Genomic DNA, 23,202 nt, shown 5'->3' with positions numbered 1-23,202 from the left:
ACAACCCATATCTTAATGAATTGATGATTGAGGATACTCAAATAAGTCCAAATATGCATGAAGTGATGAATTAAATAACTTCCCTTGATTGTATTTGACCATGGGCTGAGGTTGCTTCAAGTGCAAGGAAATGTGGTACACAGATGAATTAGGTTTTCCTTGAGAAACAAAACCTCAAACCCCTTGACTTGCTTTGATCAAAATGATGAATTGAGATACCAGGGAGGCATATTTGATGGATGAGAGCTTTGGGAACCATTACCATGCTTGCTTTCACCTTCTTTTGATCATATCTTTGTACCAATGATCACCTTAGAAGCTCTTGACCTTGTGATTGCCCAAGCTACAAACAAAAGATGTTAGTGACATATTTTTGTGCTTTTGGTTAGTAAACAAAGTAAGAAAAGCAATAATATACAATTCAAGCATGCTTGGTGATCTCAAACCACTCACAAGGAGTCCCACCCAAAGACAAAGGGAACCAAGATGCTTATGATCCTTGAGGCATTGCAAATGCAATGTTATGATGCCATGAGGGATCTTAGGGACAAAATTGGAACACTTTTATCCCACTTGTTTCATTCCAAACCTGCAAATAGAAAACAAAACAAGCATCGACAATGTCTCACACATATGTCGCATACTAGGGAACAAACATAATTAAACAACCTGGCCAGACGGACCGACCTGCTCTGATACCACTAATGTAACACCCTAAACCTCGAACATAATTTATCGTGTAAATTAAATATAAAATGAAACCACGTAGGGTGTCACACATTCATAACACACATGACCTGCTTCGTAACACGGGTTTCAACAGTAAATTTCAATATACACATTTGTAATAAGGATGTTTACACGACATCCGACTTATCTGAATCATTCCTGGGATGTTTACACGAAATCCATCTTATATGATCGGTATTATATATTCACATAATAAGACATTCATAACTTGCCATTGCATGCTCACTTCCATTTTAAAGTATCATCGCAGCGGAATTATCATCACAATTATGGAAGATAAAGCAAGTAATAACATCTAGTCTCAACTTCAATTGTAATAACAAAATAAGAGAGTTGTAATCAATCAACTCAACATCTTAAGAATTCTCAATAACAAAATTAGTCTTATAACCTCAACATGATCAGACATAAGGAATAAAATAAGCGTTTAACCCAACCCGATGTTACATGATCAGAGCAAGGTACCACTAGTAAAAGCGACAAAATAAAGAAGTAATCCAAGATCTAACTTCCACTTACTTTAGAAATAATACTCTTGAGTATCTGCACGATGTCCATGTAAAGGCAACATTCAAACAGAAGGGGTGAGAATTCATTTCAATAATAACGATATAGAATGAAGAATAGAGTATAACATTTACACAATCATGCACAATAATTTATCACATTCTTACATCCAAATCATAATCAACATCATACACGACAACATCTCAATTATGATCAACATCATACAAAACCACATCTCAATTACCATTATATCATATGCAATAACATCTCATCCAACAACGCATCAACATCAACCAATACAAATGTAACACTTATGTAATGTACTCAACACCGACTTGACATGCATGTGGTACCAAGTATGAACACTCAGGTTCATCTCACTCCATGATCCCTACCATAGGATCGATTCCCTCTTGGAACCGGAGCACACCAAAATAGTTACCATCACCATAGGTAACGCTTCACTAATCCCCCATAATAGGAATTAGCTACTCGCATCCAATCTATCACAATGGAATCAAGGCTCACCAAAACTCGTTACCATCAACATAGATAACACTTAACTAATCCATCATAATAAGAATTAGCTACTCGCACCCGATCCATCACCATAGAATTGAGGCTCACCAAAATTGGACGGAAGCCCGTACATCAAGATTCATGACTCTCAAATAACATGCATGAGCACAACAAGGTTCACCTAAAGGATCCCTACACACATCTCATCATTTATACATCATATCATTCATCATGCAACAACCAATTCATGTTACCACGTGAATAATATCAACAAACAGCAGCAATTTGTCAACATCTTAACATCATCGACATAACAACATAATTATCACAACACAATATTACAACAATGCAATGATTCATCAACCAAACGTATAAACCAATACATTTATTAATATAGTAGGCATGTTAATATTATTAAAACATATCAACAATCACTACCATGTTATAGGTATGAGCGTTAACTTTCTAACGCTTCAAACGACATCAAAATCGGACTTACGGAATAAAAGTTATGACCAAAATCGTCGGGATATGTCAACAATTCATTAATCGAACGTATGAACAAAAAATTCACCAATACAGTAGGCATAGGAATAATACTCAAACAATTCACTTATCACCATCACGTTATATCTCTGAGAGTTAGTTTTCTAATGCTTCAAACCCCAACCCAAAATTATTCACGAGTTAAAAGTTATGATCAAAACCGTGCATGAAGGCGTTACTAAAAAATTGTTCTTTTCTAAAATTTCCAACACAATTTTCATATTCTTCAACCCCAAGAACATCCATGAAATAATCACCAAAATTATTTTATCCCTGAAACAAAGTTATATCCCTCTATTTCAGATATCCAACGCTTCAAACAGAACTCTATTTAGACTTACAGATCAAAAGTTATGACCAAAATGATTTCGACAGAAAAACACAAAAAAGGCTCCCCCGCTGAGCGCGGTTGTGACGAAAAGAACGCAAAATTTTCTGTGTTTTACATCGTTGGAGGCCTTCCGGACCTCCTATTTCGATTCCGTAAAAAGCCAAACGCTCATAAAATTACAACTTATGAATACTCTAATCTTCTAAAGTTAATTTACAATTTTAACACAATTAAATCATCTAATCATTGTTTTAAGATTATGACTAAAACCTTCAAAATTGTAACAATAGTGAATATAGGTTCAATCATTAAAACGTAAATAATACATGCATATAAGGCACATGGAATTCATCATATAATCATCATATAACAACCATCATAGCATCCAAATTTAAAATTATGAATCAAAACACCCAACCCTAAAGAGGTTAAGGGTTCATCCATTTTACCCTTCTACCATACCCTTTATTATTGGAACAAGTTCTCACCCTTACCTGAATTCCTTACAAAAATTCTGAATTGAAACCTTCACTCTCTTTCCTTGATCACCTTTCCTATTGCCTCTTTGCTCATTTTTCTCAAATGTCACGTACTGTGAAAATCTCCCTAAACCTAGGTTCCTCTTAACTTTTTATTTTTAAGGTAAACTTTTCCAAATCACCAACTTGGCCCAAACTTAATCATATCATATTCCTTCCTCCCACTAACTTTATGAATTTCTCATATTTGGCATAATTATTCTATCTTCACTAATTAATATAATAAAAATAAAAAAAACATTATTTTTAATTATCAAAACAATTCTAAATTATTCTACTTACTTCTATCATCCCTCTATACCCCTAACTCAAGGATACATAATCCGCCAACACCCAACCATAAAATAAATCATCAAAATCTATAATTCAAATAATTAAATATAATAAAATATCTAATAAAAAACGGGGTGTTACACCTTCTACTTGCAACGAGCTATTATCTATAAGCCTTACCTTGATCTTCTTCGACTCGTCAAAATATGCCAACCACACTCTTTGACCAGTCATGTGATTTGAGCATCTTGTGTCCAGGAACCATGTCTTGGAGTCACCATGCTCATCTGCAATTATAACCATAAACATCATACCATATGAATCATCTCAATATTTATGTGCAAGGTTTTCTACTTCACCATCCTTTCCTTTTATCCCTCCCTTGTCTTTCCTGTACCAATAATTCTTGGCCAAGTGACCCCACTTTTCACAGTTATAACACTACAAACTTTTCTTCTTCTGTTTTTCTTGCTGAGATGAGGTCCATTATCTTCTTTTCGAGGATTCAGAAGCCTTATTACCGACCTTATGCTTTTGAGGGTTCACCTTAGACTTCTTGCAATGAGTCTTATCTCCTTTTCCTTTGAACATGTTGGAACCACCATGTTTTTCCATTTCTGGACCTGCAGTGCTTGTATCAAATCTTGAATCCTTTTTCTCTCTACAATCCTTAACTTATGTGCCTCCAATGAACCAACTAAATCTTTCAGTTTCAAGGTTTCAAGATTCTTGGATTCTTGAATGACTATGATAACATGATCAAAGTGAGGGGTCAACGTATGCATTACCTTTTCAACTATCATCTTATCAGTTAATATTTCACCATAACCTTTAATGAGAAGGAAAAGATTCAGAACTTTCACTACTACAAAAAGTGATTTTAACGTCGAACACGAAATGCATTTTACCTCGGCTGCAGTAGCGAGGTAACGAAGGGCGTCATGAAAAGTTGCCACTTATCACCTCAGTGATTTAAAAACCAAGGGGTAACGTTATATGCACATGGGTTCGAACCCCATCAACAACACTTTTATTATTTTCAAAACTAGCGTATCTTATATCTCTGTTTATCTTGAAAACCGAGAGGTAAGATTATTTATTTATGTTTTAAAAAAAATTGTTAAATTGTTTACCCAAAATATTATATTGCTTACACAAAATATTAAAATAAAAAACAAATTCCCTAGAGATATAGATAAAAATCAAATTCCCAAGGGATCTTGATAAAAATCAAGTTCCCTGAAGATCTAGATTTTAGATCTTCGAATTATTGAATCTTGGGGAAGATCAAATATTGGGTGCAAGATTATTCTCTACGGATCTTGCATGCATTTGATTTTGAAGCAAAACAAAATAAGGGTTAGATAAATAAAATTAATATTCAAATATATTATTTTGTACTCAAATAAATATTTAAGAAAACAAACCTTAAACCCAAGTAATTTTATGCTATTGCAATCCATCTTAGAGAACTTTTCCAAACGTCTGTATGTTTCAAGCGCTTCATGTTCCATATATGTTAGATTTTCAATATTCAACATGATTTTATAATGGATGTCCCTTAGGTTTCACGCGGATCATTAATGACATATTCTTGAGTGTTGATAAACATTAAATGGATGACAAAATTTTGTTTAAAGGTGTTGAATATAGTAAAAAAAATGCTTAACTATTCTCCCGTTCACGAAGAAAATTGAGGTAAATAAGCTATTTTTTTAAAATTACATTATTTACACAATATTAAAAATACATTGTAAAATTTGTTTCCCAATGAGAACTTTTATTTTCCATGCCCAGGTCCTATGTAAGATGCTAGAGATCTGATTCCCAATGAGAATTTTTGTTTTCTGTACTTGCAATCTATCCCAGAGATCTGTTGTAGCACTTCATGATCAAATGGACGATGATGAATATCTCTTCTAACAAATATTCATCAAAACTCTTCCAACAGATCTCTAGGGTAAAATGATGTTTGATGAATATCTCTTTGGGACGGCTACATATAAGTTAGTCTTAGGGTAAAATTTGTTTAACGAGTATTTTTATAGTAAAATATGATTATTAAACACCTCGGTTTTATTATAAAACCGAGGTGAATAATTTTTTTTAAATGACATTGTTTACACATAATTTTAAAATACATTATTTACAACAAATCTTCAGCGATATCCAAATTTTGTTACATACCCTTTAAAACAATTTTTTTTGAAAAAAGAATAATTTTCTACACTTGCAATTTATCAACTGAGTATTCTTCAAAGATTGAGCTCCCTTATTTAACTGAGGGTTATTCCAAAAAAAAAAATGACAACATCAACACCATTATGTGAAATAAATTTTAAGGGCAACAAAAATATTTTGTTCAAGATAGAAGAACATTGCAGATTTTTTCTGTCTTGCAATCCATCCCAAAAAATGATGCTTGCGAGTCTAGGATGACTTCATATTAGTAAGGATTAAGGTAACATCTGTTTAAGGAGTGATTTTATAGTAAAATCATATTATTTTGTCCTTTGGTTAAATAGAAAACTAAAGGGTTAGAACATTTTGTTTACACTTATAAACAAATAAAATCATAAACCACGATAGCTGGGAATCAAAGGTTGTACTGAGTTATTTTTTCACCTCAGTGTTTTGAAAATCCGAGGGAATATATGTTTTATTTTTTATTTTTTTAAATAATAAAAAATAGTGCGCCTTGACTTTATACCTTGATTTTCTATTGTTCAAGGTGAAAGCTTCGCCATGAAAAGCGTTATATATTGTAGTGTTTCGAGACATAGTCGGCAATCTTTTCATCTTCTCAAATCTCCAGTAACTCATACTGCCTTCGCAGTGCCTACAACTTGACTACTTTAACCTTCTCACGTCTTTCGTAATACTTGACAAGAATACTCCATGCCTCCTTCGCCGATTCAACATGAGAAACCTGATCAAAATTCACCACATTTACTGTGTCTATTGAATACAAAACACAACCTTTCAATCTTTCTTCTTAGCGTCCTTATGAATGATTCTCTGAGCATCATTTGGATTGTGAGCGAGTCCAGGAACACCATTAGTCACTATTTATAGGGTTTCATGAAAACCAAATGATGACTGCATTTGTTTTCTCTATCGGATCCAATTTTTTCATCAAAAATTGGAAGAGAATTGAGAATATCGTTTCTACCATTCATCTTTGCAGCAAACACGATTTACGATCCCTGAAAACACGATCACCGACATGCAGTTCTTGAATTATTTATCCAGAAAGATGAACCGAAAATTTTAAATACCAATTTGTTAGTGCAAAAATATTTGGGTGAGAAAGGAATGAGAGAGAGTGAAAAATAATTATATTCGAAAAATTAAAAATTGAATTACATATATATACTAATTAATTTATATATATATATATATATATATATATATATATATATATATATATATATATATATATATATATATATATATATATATATATATATATATATATATATATATATATATATATATATATATATATATATATATATATATATATATATATATATATATATATATATATATATATATATATATATATATATATATATATATATATATATATATATATATATATATATATATATATATATATATATATATATATATATATATATATATATATATATATATATGAGAGTAGGTTATTTACACTCCAAATTTCTAACCTAACAAAATAAACTAATTAATTTAAATTATATCAAAATATATCTCCTTATAATCTAAATGGTTAAACACAAGCTATAAATTAAACTTAAAAGAAAATAGGGTAGAAGAAGAAAGACATTTGTTGCCCAATGGGCTTGTTATAAAAAGAGACAATTCTTTGTGATGTTGGGCCCACAAAGAATTGAGGCACCAAGGGAGCAAGAACTGACTTAAGGAACAATCCCTAATAACGAAAGTCATGTTGTTGATAGAGACATGCATGAATATAGTAAATGATAAAGAAAGGCAACTTCAAAAGCAGTTTCGTGTCCACAATAATTATTGACATCATCATCATGATTTGTCATTTGCTATAACTAGTCTTTTCCTTTCATTTTCAATCTCCACCACCTCACTTTTCTCTATTCTTTCTTAATTCAAACACAAACCCCTACAACTTCAATTTTGTCAATCCAACTACTTTACTAATTTAAGTTGATAACAAAGAAGGAATAAGACAACTAATTTTAATTAAAAGTGTAGTTTTGTTATTTTGATTTCTTAGAAGTTTCTCGTTGAAGTTTGAGTTGGTTAAACACGAAAAGATAGTTAAGAGCACGGAAAAATAATTAAAATTATATGATTTTTATTTCACAAGAATTATTAATATATATATTATTATATAGTTTAATTTTCCAATCTCATTTATGATTCGTTTAAAATAATTGTTTCTTTTTACATATATTTTTTAAAATTTGATTTTGAACTGAATCTTGATTTCGTTAAATTGTATTTTTGTGTATATCAATTTATTTTGCGTCGAACGCTTTATTAGAATTCTGTTCAACTTGCTTTTTATATCACTTTTGTTTTTCTTTATTTAAAGTTGATATATGGTTGTTGGATTTCTTAGTTTAAGTGATATATATCATTGCTAGATTATGTTTGTGTTTCCAGTTTATTTTTTAATGATATATTTTTTTTTTGAAATGAACTAATATACTTAAAGATTTTCAATTTCATTTTTTTAAATCACTAATTTTAAAAACTAAATTTTGTGATTCTTAGGATTTAAAAAACTAAATTGTTCATTTATTCTTTTTTTAAAGTTAAACTAAAGTTATTTCATTTTAAAACTCTCACATATTGATTCATAACTGAATTAGTAGCTATTTAATATAATAATAGAATTCATACTTAGATTAGAAATTGACATAAATTATAAAACTGTTCACTTAAAAGTGTTTTTTTACTCAATTATATGTAGAAAGTTTCTATTATTCAGTGGTAACTGATTTTCGTCGAAAAATCTATAAAACACATAAGGTAAAATTTTTCATTTTATCTGAATTTTCTTCATACACAAGAGTCAAAACTTGAATCTCTATCTATATGTGATATGTGATGGTATGTGTTTACTCTAAAAGATGTAATACTATGGACTTTAGTCACACAATTTTTGTTGTCTTTGACTCTTAATGCTTTAAGGAAACATTTAACTAAGTGTACACAAAGAATTGTCAACCTTATTTATGGTCATTTATGATTATTTTTTTCTCACTTTCATCATGTGCTTTTTGAGCTATTGATAGATCTTCATTTCTTGATTTAGCCAGCTAGAGCTAAATTTAAAGTAGCCCAAGGATCACCATTTCAAGGGTATAAAAAGATTGTGATGTTCACGTTTTTGTTTATATGATGATAGATCAATGCGTAAGTATCCACTAAAAAATACTAGCATAAGAAAGAGACATGTATTTTGATGCCAAGCTTAGATTTTGTTCCATTTTGTCTTCTTGGATTGTTTAACTAATCGAATTAGAGACTTTGAAATTTTCAATAAAAAACAAATGATTGTGACAATTGATATACACTTTAAACAATCTAACACATCTTGGGTGAAAAGAAAATTTAAAACTTTAATGATGTTGTACAATTATGGACTTTCAACAAATACTTCGCCATTAAGTGTTGTGTTTGGGAATTATATACCTTTAATCTTATTTTAAATAGAGGATTTAAAATAGCACAATTAAGAATACAAATTAGGGAAGTAGACTGAGTCGTAGACTAAAGTATTATGAATTCGTGCAACTATAGAGAGTTTGTCCAATATTATTACATGCTCACCAAATTATTAAGAACTCGTCCAATAGTATTAAGAGCTCGTCGAATTATCAAGAGCTTGTTCAATAGTATTACGAGCTTGCCCAACTATTAAGAGCTCGATCAACTATCAGGAATTCGTCCAATAGTATCGAGAGCTCGGCCAACTAACAAGAGCTCATCCAATAGTATCAAGAGCTTGCTCAATTATCAAGAGCTCTCCCAATAGTATTAAGAGTTCGTCCAAGAACATACTCATCTAAGTTAAGTTTAACTTGGAAAGATATGAAACATCCATTAAAAAAAATACTTTATTACATAAAAAAGCATTCGCGACATATCAAGGGTCTTGATAGACCAAGACTAGACAAGGGAGCATGAGTATTTATGGTCATTAATTAGATTTAACTACACAAAAATACTAAAACAATTAATATACCAACAGGAGTGGAAGGAGTAAAGCATTCAAACACAAAAATGAGACGATTGAGCTTCACAGATATCGACACTAGTGAAGTAGCAATGATGTTTTTTTTCCAGCTCATTTGGCGTCCATTGTGGGCCGCGATAAAACTGACCCAAACCTCAAGTCTATCACATAGGAAATTATCACTAATGGCGACGACGATAACACTATTATCGATGGCGATGTTGGCGAAAAGGCTATTAGGGGTTTGAATTCGAAGGAGAAAGAAACACAAATTACATGAAAATCACTCGAAACAAACTCCTAGAATAAACCGACCTGCATACGTTTATCCAATCTAGAGAAATTTACATTGAGTTTGACTTACTGAAATATCTTAAATGGGCTTGACCTCCGGCGGAACCTTTAACTAATGAATTCATTATGTTATGTTGCTGCCAATGAAGAAATATTTTGTTATTTATGAGATGAATGTTTGTGCATTTACAATGGAAGAATCTAGTGGGTTGGATAACAAAATTTGTGGAAGAATCTAGTAGGTATTCGAGTAATAAGGTGATGTTTAGTGGTTCCACTCCACCTCCATCTTTAGGAACTATAGTTGTGGTGTTTATTAATTACTATATGATTGATGCTTACCATTTATTGTATTTATTTATTTAATCTTGTACAATTTAGTAATCCTTTTAAAACATTTTTTCCTGACAAGCCTTATGCTTGAGGGACTATGTACAAATTCATAAATTTGGGTTGGATTTAAACCCGGACAAAGCTTGCCTAGTTTTCAAGGAATTCCAATTGGGAAAAAATAAGTTAGACCGGTGTATATAAACTAGCTATCAGAAAGGGAAAGTATATACACTTTTCACTACAACATATATTCAAGCTAGTGTTTACTGAAATTGCAGTCAATATCATCTTTTATTTTAATGTTTTGCTAAATTTGACATGTATGTAATTTGTGTTAGACGAGGGCAACGATCTAGAAGGGGGGGGGGGGGGGGGGGGGGGGGGGGGGGGGGGGGGGGGGGGTGTTGAATAGATCTCCAAATGAAATTTTGTGTTAGATTGTAATGGTTTTACACAAACTATTTTCAACACTTCAACACAACCAGAATTTTCAACAATTCAAATTACGCACTAAGTGTGATCAAAATCTAAAAATAAATTTGAGAGAGATAGAGAGAGAGATAGATAGAGATAGAGAGAGAGAGAGAGAGAGAGAGAGAGAGAGAGAGAGAGAGAGAGAGAGAGAGAGAGAGAGAGAGAGAGACCACCAATATTTGTTTAGGCAGCTTCCCAATTGTCCTCATTATGGGTACGTCTGCCCTCAATTCAAAATCGAATTGAGATATTGTAATTAACCTTTGCAATATCAGTTTACAAGAGAAGTGTAGAAATTCAAACCCCATACCCTATGTTTGATGTTGATCCTAGCTTATTCTCTACCCTTGATCCTAGTAAGATCAAGTCATACGAGATCTCCGATATGATCCTCGAATTATCATTACTCATTTGCAAGAACCCCAGTTCTTCAAAGCCTTTGCTCGACTGAATCTAAATTGTGAAATATCACCCCAAGCCTTTCAATTGATCCTCCAATTACCACTACTCCTTTTCAAGAACCCCCATTTTTGAAAGCCTTTTCTCGACTGAATCTAAATTATGAAATATCACCCCGAAGTCTTTCAATTGATCCTCCAGTTACCACTACTCCTTTGCAAGAACCCCCATTCTTGAAAGCCTTTGCTCGACTGAATCCAAGTTGACAAGACTTGTAAAAAACCCTCTAAATCAACCCTTGATCTTGAAGTAAAAACCCTATAGGTTTTATCCTTGGATCCCCCAAAGAAAACTTCAACCCAATTTGATTACACAATCCTAAATTTGAGCTAATCAATCTACTCTTGCCAACAAACAATAAGAAATGATTATTTGTAATTGATGAATGCGTCAGGAAAGGTCGAAGATGATGAGAATTCTTTGTATCTTTCAGGGTTCAATGCTATGAAAAGATGCATGAATGAGTATTTATATGTATGTGTGGGTGTAAAAGAAATAACAAACAAAGCAGATTTTCTTGGCCAAAAATAGAAGTTTTGAAAATATTGAGTCAATACATGTATTTGCTCAAAAACAGGATGTATTGACTCTAAATTCAAATAAGTCAATACATAAGGCTAATAAGTTAATATGAATCCCCAATGAGTCAATACATCAAAGGCAGAAAAACTACAAAAAAAAAATTGCTTCAGGATGAGTTGACTCCAAGACAGGATGAGTATACTCATTTGCAACTTGTATTGACTCATTCGCAGCTTGTATCTATACATACAAGGCATGGTTGTGTTGATTAAAAATGACTTTCAGATTGATTCGAATCCAACCACAATTGTGTCTACTCATTCGCAACTTGTATTGACTCATTCTTAGCTTGTATCAATATATACAATGCATAATCATTTATTTTGAAAATCACTTAAGTATGTATCAACTCAACTTGGTTTATATCGACTCATTTACTGCTTTTTCATGAAAAATAATATTTTTATTATGTTATTTCCTATTGGATCTATTTTTACATGTCCTATAATGATGATGTACATCAAGACAAAGACTATAAGGTCTAACATACACGAATAGCTAAGTTACCTAGTTTTGACATCATACAAAACCTATATAAGAGAATGCTGCACTCACAATTTGATTTATTGATATTTTTAATTATGTGTGATTATTTTATTTTTCTTATTCGATTAGAGTTTTACCTTAAATCCTTACATTCAATAAATTAGTTTTGGACCCATATAATGTGTTTTTTTAGTCTGAACAAGCTAACCAAGTCAATGAGTTGAATGTATCTTGAATCACAATTTAGAAAACTTAAAACAAGGTTTTTCTTAAGCTTGATTCGAATTAAGCATTATGTTGACACAAATCAAACATAAAACTGAAATCAGAATTTTTCCACTGACTATCAGATTTGAATCAAATATGCGTGTGATTCGAATCACTAGCACTTTTGACTCGAATCATGAGATTTAAATATCGTTCTAAACAACCACGATTTGAATCATGCTTTTTCTTGAATCGAACCATGAATATCAATCATGATTAAATCAAAATGGCAACCTCCTCATTTTACTTTTTTTGATTTGAGTCATTCTTTCATTGTTTCAAATCACAACCTCATGATTTGGCTCTAATCATTTTGTTCTTTTATTTACCTTTTTGTGTCTAACCTCTAACGTTTATATAAAATCTTTTAAGTGCCTTTGTCATAGTTTCACTTGAGAGACTTGTGAAATATTTAAGATGGTAGTACATTTGAATTTAACCACTTCACATTCTCCCTGGCCTAGTGTTTGAGGGACTCTAGATTGAGATAAATTTATTCGGCCTGAAAATGAATGATCTATAACGGGCTGCTTCGAACTTGGTATTAATGGGCAAGCACATGAAGCATAGTGAATCGCCTGAAGCAGGGTTGACCGCCAGAAGCGCGTTGTGGGTCCCCTGTTTGGGCTTGAATTAAAAACCCATGATCTGTCCATATAACACACATGGAATATGAGGTGACTAGGGAGTAACAACTTAGGGATATGTGGCAACGATTAAAATCGTCTCCCACACGAGAATGAGTTTTCTCAGTTCTATGTTTATGAATATGGAAGTAAAGAAACCACTCTCTAATCCAAACTCAAAGAGTCTCTATCCATATCCCGATTCCAAAATTGAGAAGGAGATTTTCAAATTCTAGAGAGAAAATACACAAAGTCTCCTATAATCTCCATGTGAGCAAATTCTTCTATTAATATGAATATTGTCGTAAGAGGTTAAAAATTAAATTAAAAATATAGAAAATTTATTAAATTAATATATTTTGGTCTTTGTGGGGGTTCAAATCCATGACCTCCAATAGATAATACATATGATTTTTGTTCATATGAGAAATAAAGAAGAGTTTTGAGATGTGCCACATAAGATTATGGGTAATGTGACACAAAGAAAGATGAAGTGTTCACACGATATTACACACTTCAGATTTAATATATTATAAAGAGATGATAAGTGATAAAAAATATCTAATAAAATAATGTAAGAAGTGTGTAAAATTTACTTATTAATGCTAGACTTAATTAAAATTAAGGTACTTTTCTCAGTGAAAAATCATGTAATGATAGATAACTTGAAAAAAAAATCCGTTTATGAATAATTTTAATGTTGAAAGAAGTCATTTTTGTTCAAGCTTGATATGCATGTAATCTGGTCGTAAATAAATAAAGTGGCGATGGAGATAGGAAAATGATATTGTTGTACATAAACATAATTTTAGAAAGGTAACACGTGATATAGCTCTAGGAGAATGTTATTTCTAGTGGCCACCATGCTAATGAGATTTTGAGACCTAGGTAAACTTTATCAAACTCATCGTGGGTGCCAATCACTACTACAAAAAGCACATTTGATCACGGTTTAAAGAAGGTTATTACCTCGGTTTGGGGTTCATGGTAACAACGATGTGGTAGCATGTGCCATCTTTACCACCACAAGCTGCTAGTCGTGGTAAAAACATAATAGTGCGTAATATATCACTATAGTTGTAGAAACCAGCCGTAGTAAAAGGTGGATGTCATGGGTTCGATACCCAACATCGTCATTTTGGGAGATTTCTCTATATTTCACAACGGCTGTATGTTCCAACCATAGTGAAAGACTTAACGCATAATATTTCATCACAATTATAGATTCCAACTGTGGTAATATGTTCAATTGAGTCTATTTTAACTTTTGTGGAATGCTTATTTCACTAACTTCTCACTAAGCATATAATCTTTCAGTTTTATTTAGAAATTAATAATTTGACAAATTAAGTTATATTAGAAGAACAAGTTACACTAATAAATATTTTTCGAGCTTTCTGCAACTCATTATTTGTATCTCGCTCTTTAAGAATTAGAATTTATTTCAATGCTTCTAATTCTTCGGCCAACACTTCCTTCTTTACTAGCTTATTCTGAAAAATATTAATCACTTTTCATATAGAACTAGTAGAAAAGGAAGTGATGACAGAAGAACTAGAACTATTGAATCCAATTTTAACCGTCAAAGATCGAGATACAAATAATGGGATGCAAAAAGCTCTAAAAACATTGATCAATGTAAGTTATTTTCTAATATAACTTAATTTTTAATATTATTATTTTCTAATTCAATTTGAAAGGTTATATACTCAGCGAGGAGTTAGTAAGCACTCAAACCACATACGATTTAATAAACTCGTCTTCTAGGAAATATTCGTTGAACAAAATAAAAGCTACAATGTACAAAGAATAACATTAACAATAACATACATATACAAACACAACAAAATACCTAACAAAAACATCACCTTACTTAAACAATAACATTTAAAATAACACAAACAACAATATTTATCAATAAAATCATAAACTTACCCTAACAAAACAACAACATACCTCAACAAAAACATCAACATACCTAATAAAGAACATCTACAATAATACAAACAACAACATTTATCAACAAAAACAACAACTTACCTTAACAAAATAATAAAATACCTCAACAAAAATATCAACTTACATCAACAAAAACATCTAAAATAACACAAACAATAACATTTATCAATAAAATCATAAACTTACCATAACAAAAAAAAACATACCTCAACAAAAACATCAACATACCTAATAAAAAACATCTACAATAACACAAATAACAACATTTATCAATAAAAACAACAATTTAAATTAACAAAATAATAACATACTTCAACAAAAAATCTACAATAACAAAAATAACAACTTACCTTAACAAAACAAAAATACATCTAAACAATAACTTAAATACTTTACTTATCTCAACAAAAACAAAAATGTAAAACCTATAATCTCATCTTAACAAGAAAACAATAAACCATATGTTAGACAAATATTTAGAACAAGACAAATGTTTCACGTATGTTTTGAACAATAAAAACAAGAAAAATAAGACAAATATTTTTAACAATAGCAACATCATAACTCATAAAATATATGGTGAAAAATGTTTCACGAACACACCTTTCCTTGAAATGATTTGTGGAAAATGAATCATGTTGCGATATCAATGTTAACCAACTACATGCCAAATGATTCATGTAACTGAACCTACCTCATATATCATGAACTATGTACAATAGAGAAATCCATATTCTAACATCTACAACCCTGTCTGAAGAAACCATATAAACTTCTCATATAAGAATAATCATCCTCAGTTTGTATCCAATCTTGTAGCACCTGTTACCCACCGGGAATCCAAGGACATAAGGGTGTTATTGCTCCCAGAAAGTCAAACCTCGAGATGGTGATGAAAAACTTCATTATGATTAAACCCAAAAAAGTACTCAAACAACTCGCGTCTAAAGTTGATGCCATGGATACCCATAGTAAAATGTTGGAAACCCAAATTTTGCAGTTAGCTCAACAAAAGTTATCTTCATCTTCTCCATCTGAAACCTTTATAGGAAAACTAGAGCCGAACCCAAAAGGGCAAATAAAAATTGTGATGTTACAAAGTGACAATGAGCTAGAACCAGTAGTAAGAAAAGTGATGAAGGAAAGGTTGAATAGAGTGAGCCAACACCACTTGTGAAGTAGGTTTTTGAAGAAGAGAAGAAAAACGAACCATATGCAGCTCCCCTCCTAATAAATCCCCAGTCCTGTTTCCACAAAGATTCACTAAAGTGAAGACTGAATAGAAATTTAAGAGGTTTGTAGAGTGTCTAAAGAAGCTTCATTTTAACGTCACTTTCATTGAAGCTCTATCTCAAATTTGATTATATGCCAAATTCTTGAAGGAAATCCTATCGAATAAGAGCAAGCTTGATAACAACAGAATAATAGCTCTCACTGAATAATGTAGCGCCATCATTTAAAACAACCTATCCCCAAAATGAAAATACCCTGGGAGTTTCCCAATTCCTTGTGTCATAGGACACATCATCATTGACAGAGACCTATGTGATCTTGGGGAGAACATCAACTTTATGCCCCTATCATTATACAAAATACTTAACCTTTGTGAGATCAAAGCCATAAATGTCTCTACAGTTAACTAACATATCCATAAAATACCTGATAGGAATACTGGAAGATGTCTCGATTATGATCGGTCAATTGTACATACCTACCGACTTCGTATTTAGAATAAGCTAATCCCAAAATGGAAATACCCTGGGAGTTTCCCAACTCCTTGTGTCATAGGAAATGCCATCATTGGCATAGCCCTATGTGATCTTGGGGAAAACATCAACTTGATACCCCTATCATTATACAAAAGACTTAACCTTGGTGAGATCAAATCCAAAAAAATGTCTCCACAGTTGGCTGACATATCCATCAAATACCCAACATGAATACCGGAAGATGTCCTGGTTAGGATTGGTCAATTGTACATACCTCTCGACTTCGTAGTCAAGGACATAAAGGAATATGCTCATATCCCAAACCTCTTAGCTAGACACTTTTTGGCCATTGCTGGTGCCATAATTGTGTGAATAAAGGGAAACTTACTTTTGAGGTAGGTGACAAGAAAATAGAATTATTCATATCCAAAATCATGAAAACCCTTCTATTGATGATTCTTGTTGCCAAGTTGATATCGTAGACGAATGTGTTAGGGAGTATTCATCAGAGCCACTTCCAACTAATAAGTTGGAGGTGGGTCTGATTGGGAGCGCCAACCTTAAGAATGATAAAGCAAAATCATATGAAATTATGCTTCGTATTTCTCACAATTATGGATCTATGTGCTTACAAGTCTGAAGTCGAGAATTCTGTTGATACGCTTCCTAAAGTGTTTTGATGACGACATCATAATAATTACTGAAGTCGGTGGTAATAAATTTCTAACTCTTTGATGATGGTGATTAACTAGAAGACATTTCAAACCTTATTGAGTAAGAGACTTAGGGTTCCATTGAAGTGGTTATATGATCAATGTATATGAAAGAGGAACTTGAAATCCTTAGAGTTGTGAAAGAGATGAAGTGTGAAAGCTCGCCTTGTCGTGTGTGTTTGAGTGACCAGAGTCTTGTTAAAGTAGGAGAGTAACTCCTGAGATACTAAGGCAACTCACACACACTTAAAAAAACTTATGAAACCACTTTTTACTTAAAAAAATAATTAAAAAATTTTCAAAGCATATCCATTCAATTAGGAGACTGTCAAGTTTATTAGAAGAGTTTTTTGAACAACCTAATCAATTATATCCTAAGGATAATCGATTAGATGAAGCAAAGTTGATTATAAAATCTTAATGATTGGTAACGACTATCTATCCAAAACCTCCTTTTTAGGCACAAATAATCGATTATTGTGGTACCTAATCAATTATATTTATGACTTAATTGATAAGGTGAGTTAATTAAACTATGGATCATTTCCTTTTTTAGCCAGTTCTTATCATATATAAAGGAGGTGCCTTCTCTATTAATTTTACATCAGAATCCAGTTTTATGTAATTCTTATCATTTTATCTTCTCTCTCTCTCTCTAAATATTTTCTTTTCACCAAACTTACCTTAGAGCCCGGTGAGTGAAAATTTCTTGTGAGGAAGAAGTTGTATTGGTGTCATGCCATTGTTGTTACTCTTAAGAGTGCGACACTCTTGAAAAATCTTGTTTGGTTCTTGAGATTAACCAGTCTTAAAATCTCTGCTTGGTTCTAGAACTTAGCCTGGAAATGTTTTGTTTAGTTATTAACATCAACCTGTAAAATCCCTAATCGGTTTGTTAGCTCAGCCAGTGGAAAAGCTTTCTCTTGGTTGGGGATAAGCCATTGTAAAATCTCGAGATCTGCTTGTATCAAAGGTTCTTGGGCATAACTTTTAAAATCTCAATATTATAGTCAAATCTCAAGAATATCTCTTGGGGGAAGGAGTAGGCCAACGTTCGTCCGAACCTGGATAATTATCTAAAGCCATCTCTCTAACCTTTATCTCTTGTCTTCTCCAATTTACTTTACTGCTTTTACTTTCCACTTTTTTTATTATGATCTTAAAAGTACTAACACAGTTTACTTCTTAAGTAATAAAAACTTAAACTTAATTGCGAATTTTAAATACAACAATGCACCCCCTTTTATGCTTGGAGTCATTTGTTCAATAATAACACATGTAGAAATCCAGGAAAAGCCAACAATAGAGCGAAAACCACATGTTCAAACTCTCATATACGAGTTTTTTGACAAGGAATTGAACCCTCCAATCATCATAAATTCCGATCTAGGAAAGACTGGGACTCATTAACTATTAGTTTTCCTAAAAAGATACCCAAAATAAGGTACACCATCAATGATCTACAAGGAATAACCCCCTTTGTTTGCGTGCCCATAATTATTCTAGAGGGGGATTATAAGCCTTCTAGAGAGAATTATAAAATATTAAATCCTAACAAGTGAGAGGTGGTTAAGAAGGAGGCGTTGAAACTCCTAGATGTTGGGGTAATATACCTAGTCTCAGACAGCAAGTGGGACAAACTTGTTCAAGTAGTATCCAAGAAGAGGGGAATAACTATGATTAAAATGATTAGGATGAGTCAATTTATATAAGAATTGTAACAGAGTGGAGAATGTGTATGGATTACATAAAGTCTAACAAAGTTACAATGGAAGATCACTTCCCACTCCCGTTTATTTATCATATGTTAGAGCGTTTAACAAAGCATTCCCATTTTTTCTATTTAGATTAATATTTAGGGTTTTTCCAAATCCCTATTCATCCACGATATCAATAGAAGATGACTTTCACATGTTCAGATGGCACATTTTCCTACAGGCGAATGCCTTTTGAACTATGTAATCTGCCCGCTACTTTCCATCATTGCATGTCGATCTTCTCAGACTTTCTAGAAGATGTCATGAAAGTTTTCATGGATGATGTTTTTGTTTATGGGTCGAGTTTTGAAAATTGTTTGGAAAGTTTAGAGAAAGTGCTTATAAGGTGTGTTAAAGTCAACCTAGTCTTGAGTCGGGAGATATGCAAATTCATGGTGAAGGAATGCATAATACTTGGACATCTAGTGTTCGAAAGAGGGTTAGAGGTAGATAAGTCAAAAATGGTGGTTATAGAAAAGATAAAACCTCCTACCTATGTCATGGATGTAAAAGCTTTATGGGCCACGTTGATTTTTACCGTCGGTTTATAAAAGAATTCTCCGAATCTCGAAACCCTTGATCAGTCTTCTCATGAAAGACGTTGAATTTAATTTTGACGAGCATTTCTTAGAATCCTTCCAAAATCTAAAAAAACACTAATTTAGGCACTGATAATGCAACCTTCAGATTGGAGCATCCCATTTGAGATCATTTGTAATGCCAACGACTATGTTGTAGGCCGATATTAGGACAACTGATGGACAAAAAGATGCATACCATCTATTATGTGAGCATGACCCTAGATGAAGTAAAACTAAATTCTGTAACCACGAAAAAGGATCTTTTGGTTGTATTTTTTGCAATTGACAAGTTTCATTATTATCTGGTAGGTTTGAAGATAATTTTGTATACCGATCATGATGCTAATAAGTACCTTTAAAACAAGAAGAATTCTAAGCCTAAACCAATTCATTGGATTTTGTTTCTTTAATAATTTGATCTAGAAATTAGAGATAAGAAGGGTACTAAAAATATGGTCGCAGACCACTTACTTAGGTTGATTGATGTGAAGAAAGAAGATTTGCCTCTAGACAAAACTTTTCCTGATGACAAGTTGTTTGTGCTGATTCAAAGTGAAATGCCTTGGTATGCTGACTTTGTCAACTAACTTGCAGCCAAAGTCTTACCTCCAGATATGCAATATCAGTAATACTATTGGAAAGAGCCTATGCTTTTCAAGAGAGAAATCGACATAATATTATGGAGGTATGTTCCTGAAGAAGAGATGGAAGTGACATGACCCATTGCCATGCTTCTACCTACGTTTGGTATGCCAATACATCTAAGAAAGTTACAAAAATACTCTAGGATGGTCTATATTGGCTAAGTCCCTTCAAGGATATGCACTTGTTTATTAAGAAGTGTGACAAGTGCCACAAAAAATATTAAAAAAAGGAACGAGATACCATTAAATATCATCTTGGAAGTTGACATATGGAATTTTGTTCCTCAGGGGTCAGATGTTGAACTCGATGCTTCAATATCAAGTACAAAAATATACACCAGAGCCACTACACTAATAAGTAGTAAATGATGAAGTAGAAAAGCTATAAATAACACAATCAATTATTTACCCAATTCGATAAAATTACACCTACGCCTGGGGGGACTGAGTTCATAATCCAAGAAAGGAAATTCACTATTAGTACTTTAGTAAAGTTATACTTACAAGAAACAACAAACCCTATGTTGTTCAATGCCTGTTCCTAACACTATCCAATGACTTTCTATTTAGAGTCCCCCCTAAATATGAGAACCTACTCACTTTCTTCTCTGCCATAAAACCATTGATAGGGGCAAACAACTAATAAACCCTAGTGACCAACTTTAGTCTTCACAAGATAAAAGAATGTTGAATATTACAATTCAACTAGACAAACCTTCTATGCCAAATTACTGAAACATGGAGGTGTACATAACAATGTTGATTACAACTCAACTAGAAAAACCTTCTATGCCAAGTTACTGAAACATATAGGTGTACATGAAGATCTTACACTAATCATATTAGGGAATTGGCGTGGAATACACGACACAAAACCTAACACTCTAATATCTTCAATGGGAGTGCTTTCTTTCCAATGTATGTTTGAGCTCCTTATATATCAAAGCTACTCTGGGCTTTTCTCCTTGGATAATATCTTTGAATTCGTCTAAAATTAGTACATAATATGTTGGATATTTAATTTGCTCCTTGAATATCTCCAACAATATATGATTTGTTTAAACTTTCATTTAAATCCGAATTAAACTTCATCTAGCTATCAAAAAAAGCACCTAATCATATTGTTAAATCAATAACAATAAAATATTTAACAAATCTTATGTAGAAAATACTCAAAAATGAAGCATTCTGGAACCTGTTGCCCAAGGACGAAATGTCAGACAACATGCTGGAGCATCGCGCCTAACATGTGTCCTTTATATAGCTTTATACAACTTTAGAAAGCTGGACCAATATTAAGTACTTTGACACTTCTCCAAGTTGTTGTTTTGCTAAAATTCCGCCAATCCAATAGGAACAACAATCTCCCCTTTGGAAAATTATGGCAAAACAACTCTTCAAGATAAACAACATTTCTTCCATGAGAACAAGTGACAACCAATAGATGTATTGGATCTTCATAGCATTTAAGCATAAACAACTTCCATGTATCATAGTTAATCACCAAATGCATTAGAATTCAGAAGCACCAACATTCAGATGTTTACACATAATCCACTCTATTGTTCTAAACCAAACTGACAATCATGCAATCATTCACATACTTAGTCATGCATGAATCTAGTACCACATAGTTAGTAGCATATATTCATACTAACTAACATATATCAATATACAATCATTCACATACTTAATCATGCACAAAAAATAGTTAGTAGTTGATATCAATGAATACTAGTAACACATATAGGTTTGTTTTCACAGATACTAGGACCAATACCAGATGTCCTGCCCGATGCTCCAACATGGAGCACAATAATAATACTTCATATCATTACTCCCCGTTTTTGCAATAATTTGGAAACTTCAACCAGACATCTCGAAGTTAGTCATGCATAGGTTAGTATGTTAGCGCTACTGCTAGTATAACCAGGTAAGGGGGAGAACTACCTCAATAATGGGTATTTGTATGAGGGGTAGAATTGAGGAATCCTTAGCCTCTAATAGGGAATTGGTATTTTTACCTAATTCTATTATTGATGATTTCATTTATGTTTGTGATGATGATTGGTGATGGAATTCGTGTACTATGATGTATGAACAATTCTATTTTGATGAGTTAACATATATTCACCTTTGTTGTTATTTTGAAAGATTATGAATAATATGATTTTATGAAAACCCATGAATTAAAGGTGTTGATTTGATGAAATTATATGTTATTGATGAGTAAATAACACATATGTAATGTTTTAGGACGATTTGGCATGTCTGGAATAAAAATTAGGAGTTTTGCAATGAACTCCATTAAAAAAAAGACGCATTCTGCAGGTTGCAGGTCGATGACAGGCGTCATCGGCAGGACCAACATCATGGTTTTAAGGGCACTGACGGGTGCCACACAGGTGACAGGTAACAATTCATGCTACTCAGGCTTGTGTTCCAAGTCGGTCGTCACATTGGTGACGTTCTGTAGTACTGGGACGGTGACAGGCGCCACAGTCGTGACTTGTAACCCATCATGAGTTTGCAATGGGTGCAGATAGTTGCTTTAATGATATTAAGTTGCTAATTTCAATTCTTAGAATTTTATGGATGTTTTGGATACTGTTAAACTCTGTTAGCACTGTTTAATGATGTTT

This window comes from Lathyrus oleraceus, chromosome 1 (genome assembly GCF_024323335.1).
Source record: "Lathyrus oleraceus cultivar Zhongwan6 chromosome 1, CAAS_Psat_ZW6_1.0, whole genome shotgun sequence".
NCBI classification, from domain to species: Eukaryota; Viridiplantae; Streptophyta; class Magnoliopsida; order Fabales; family Fabaceae; genus Lathyrus; species Lathyrus oleraceus.
Note: the sequence above shows the minus strand (reverse complement) of the source record.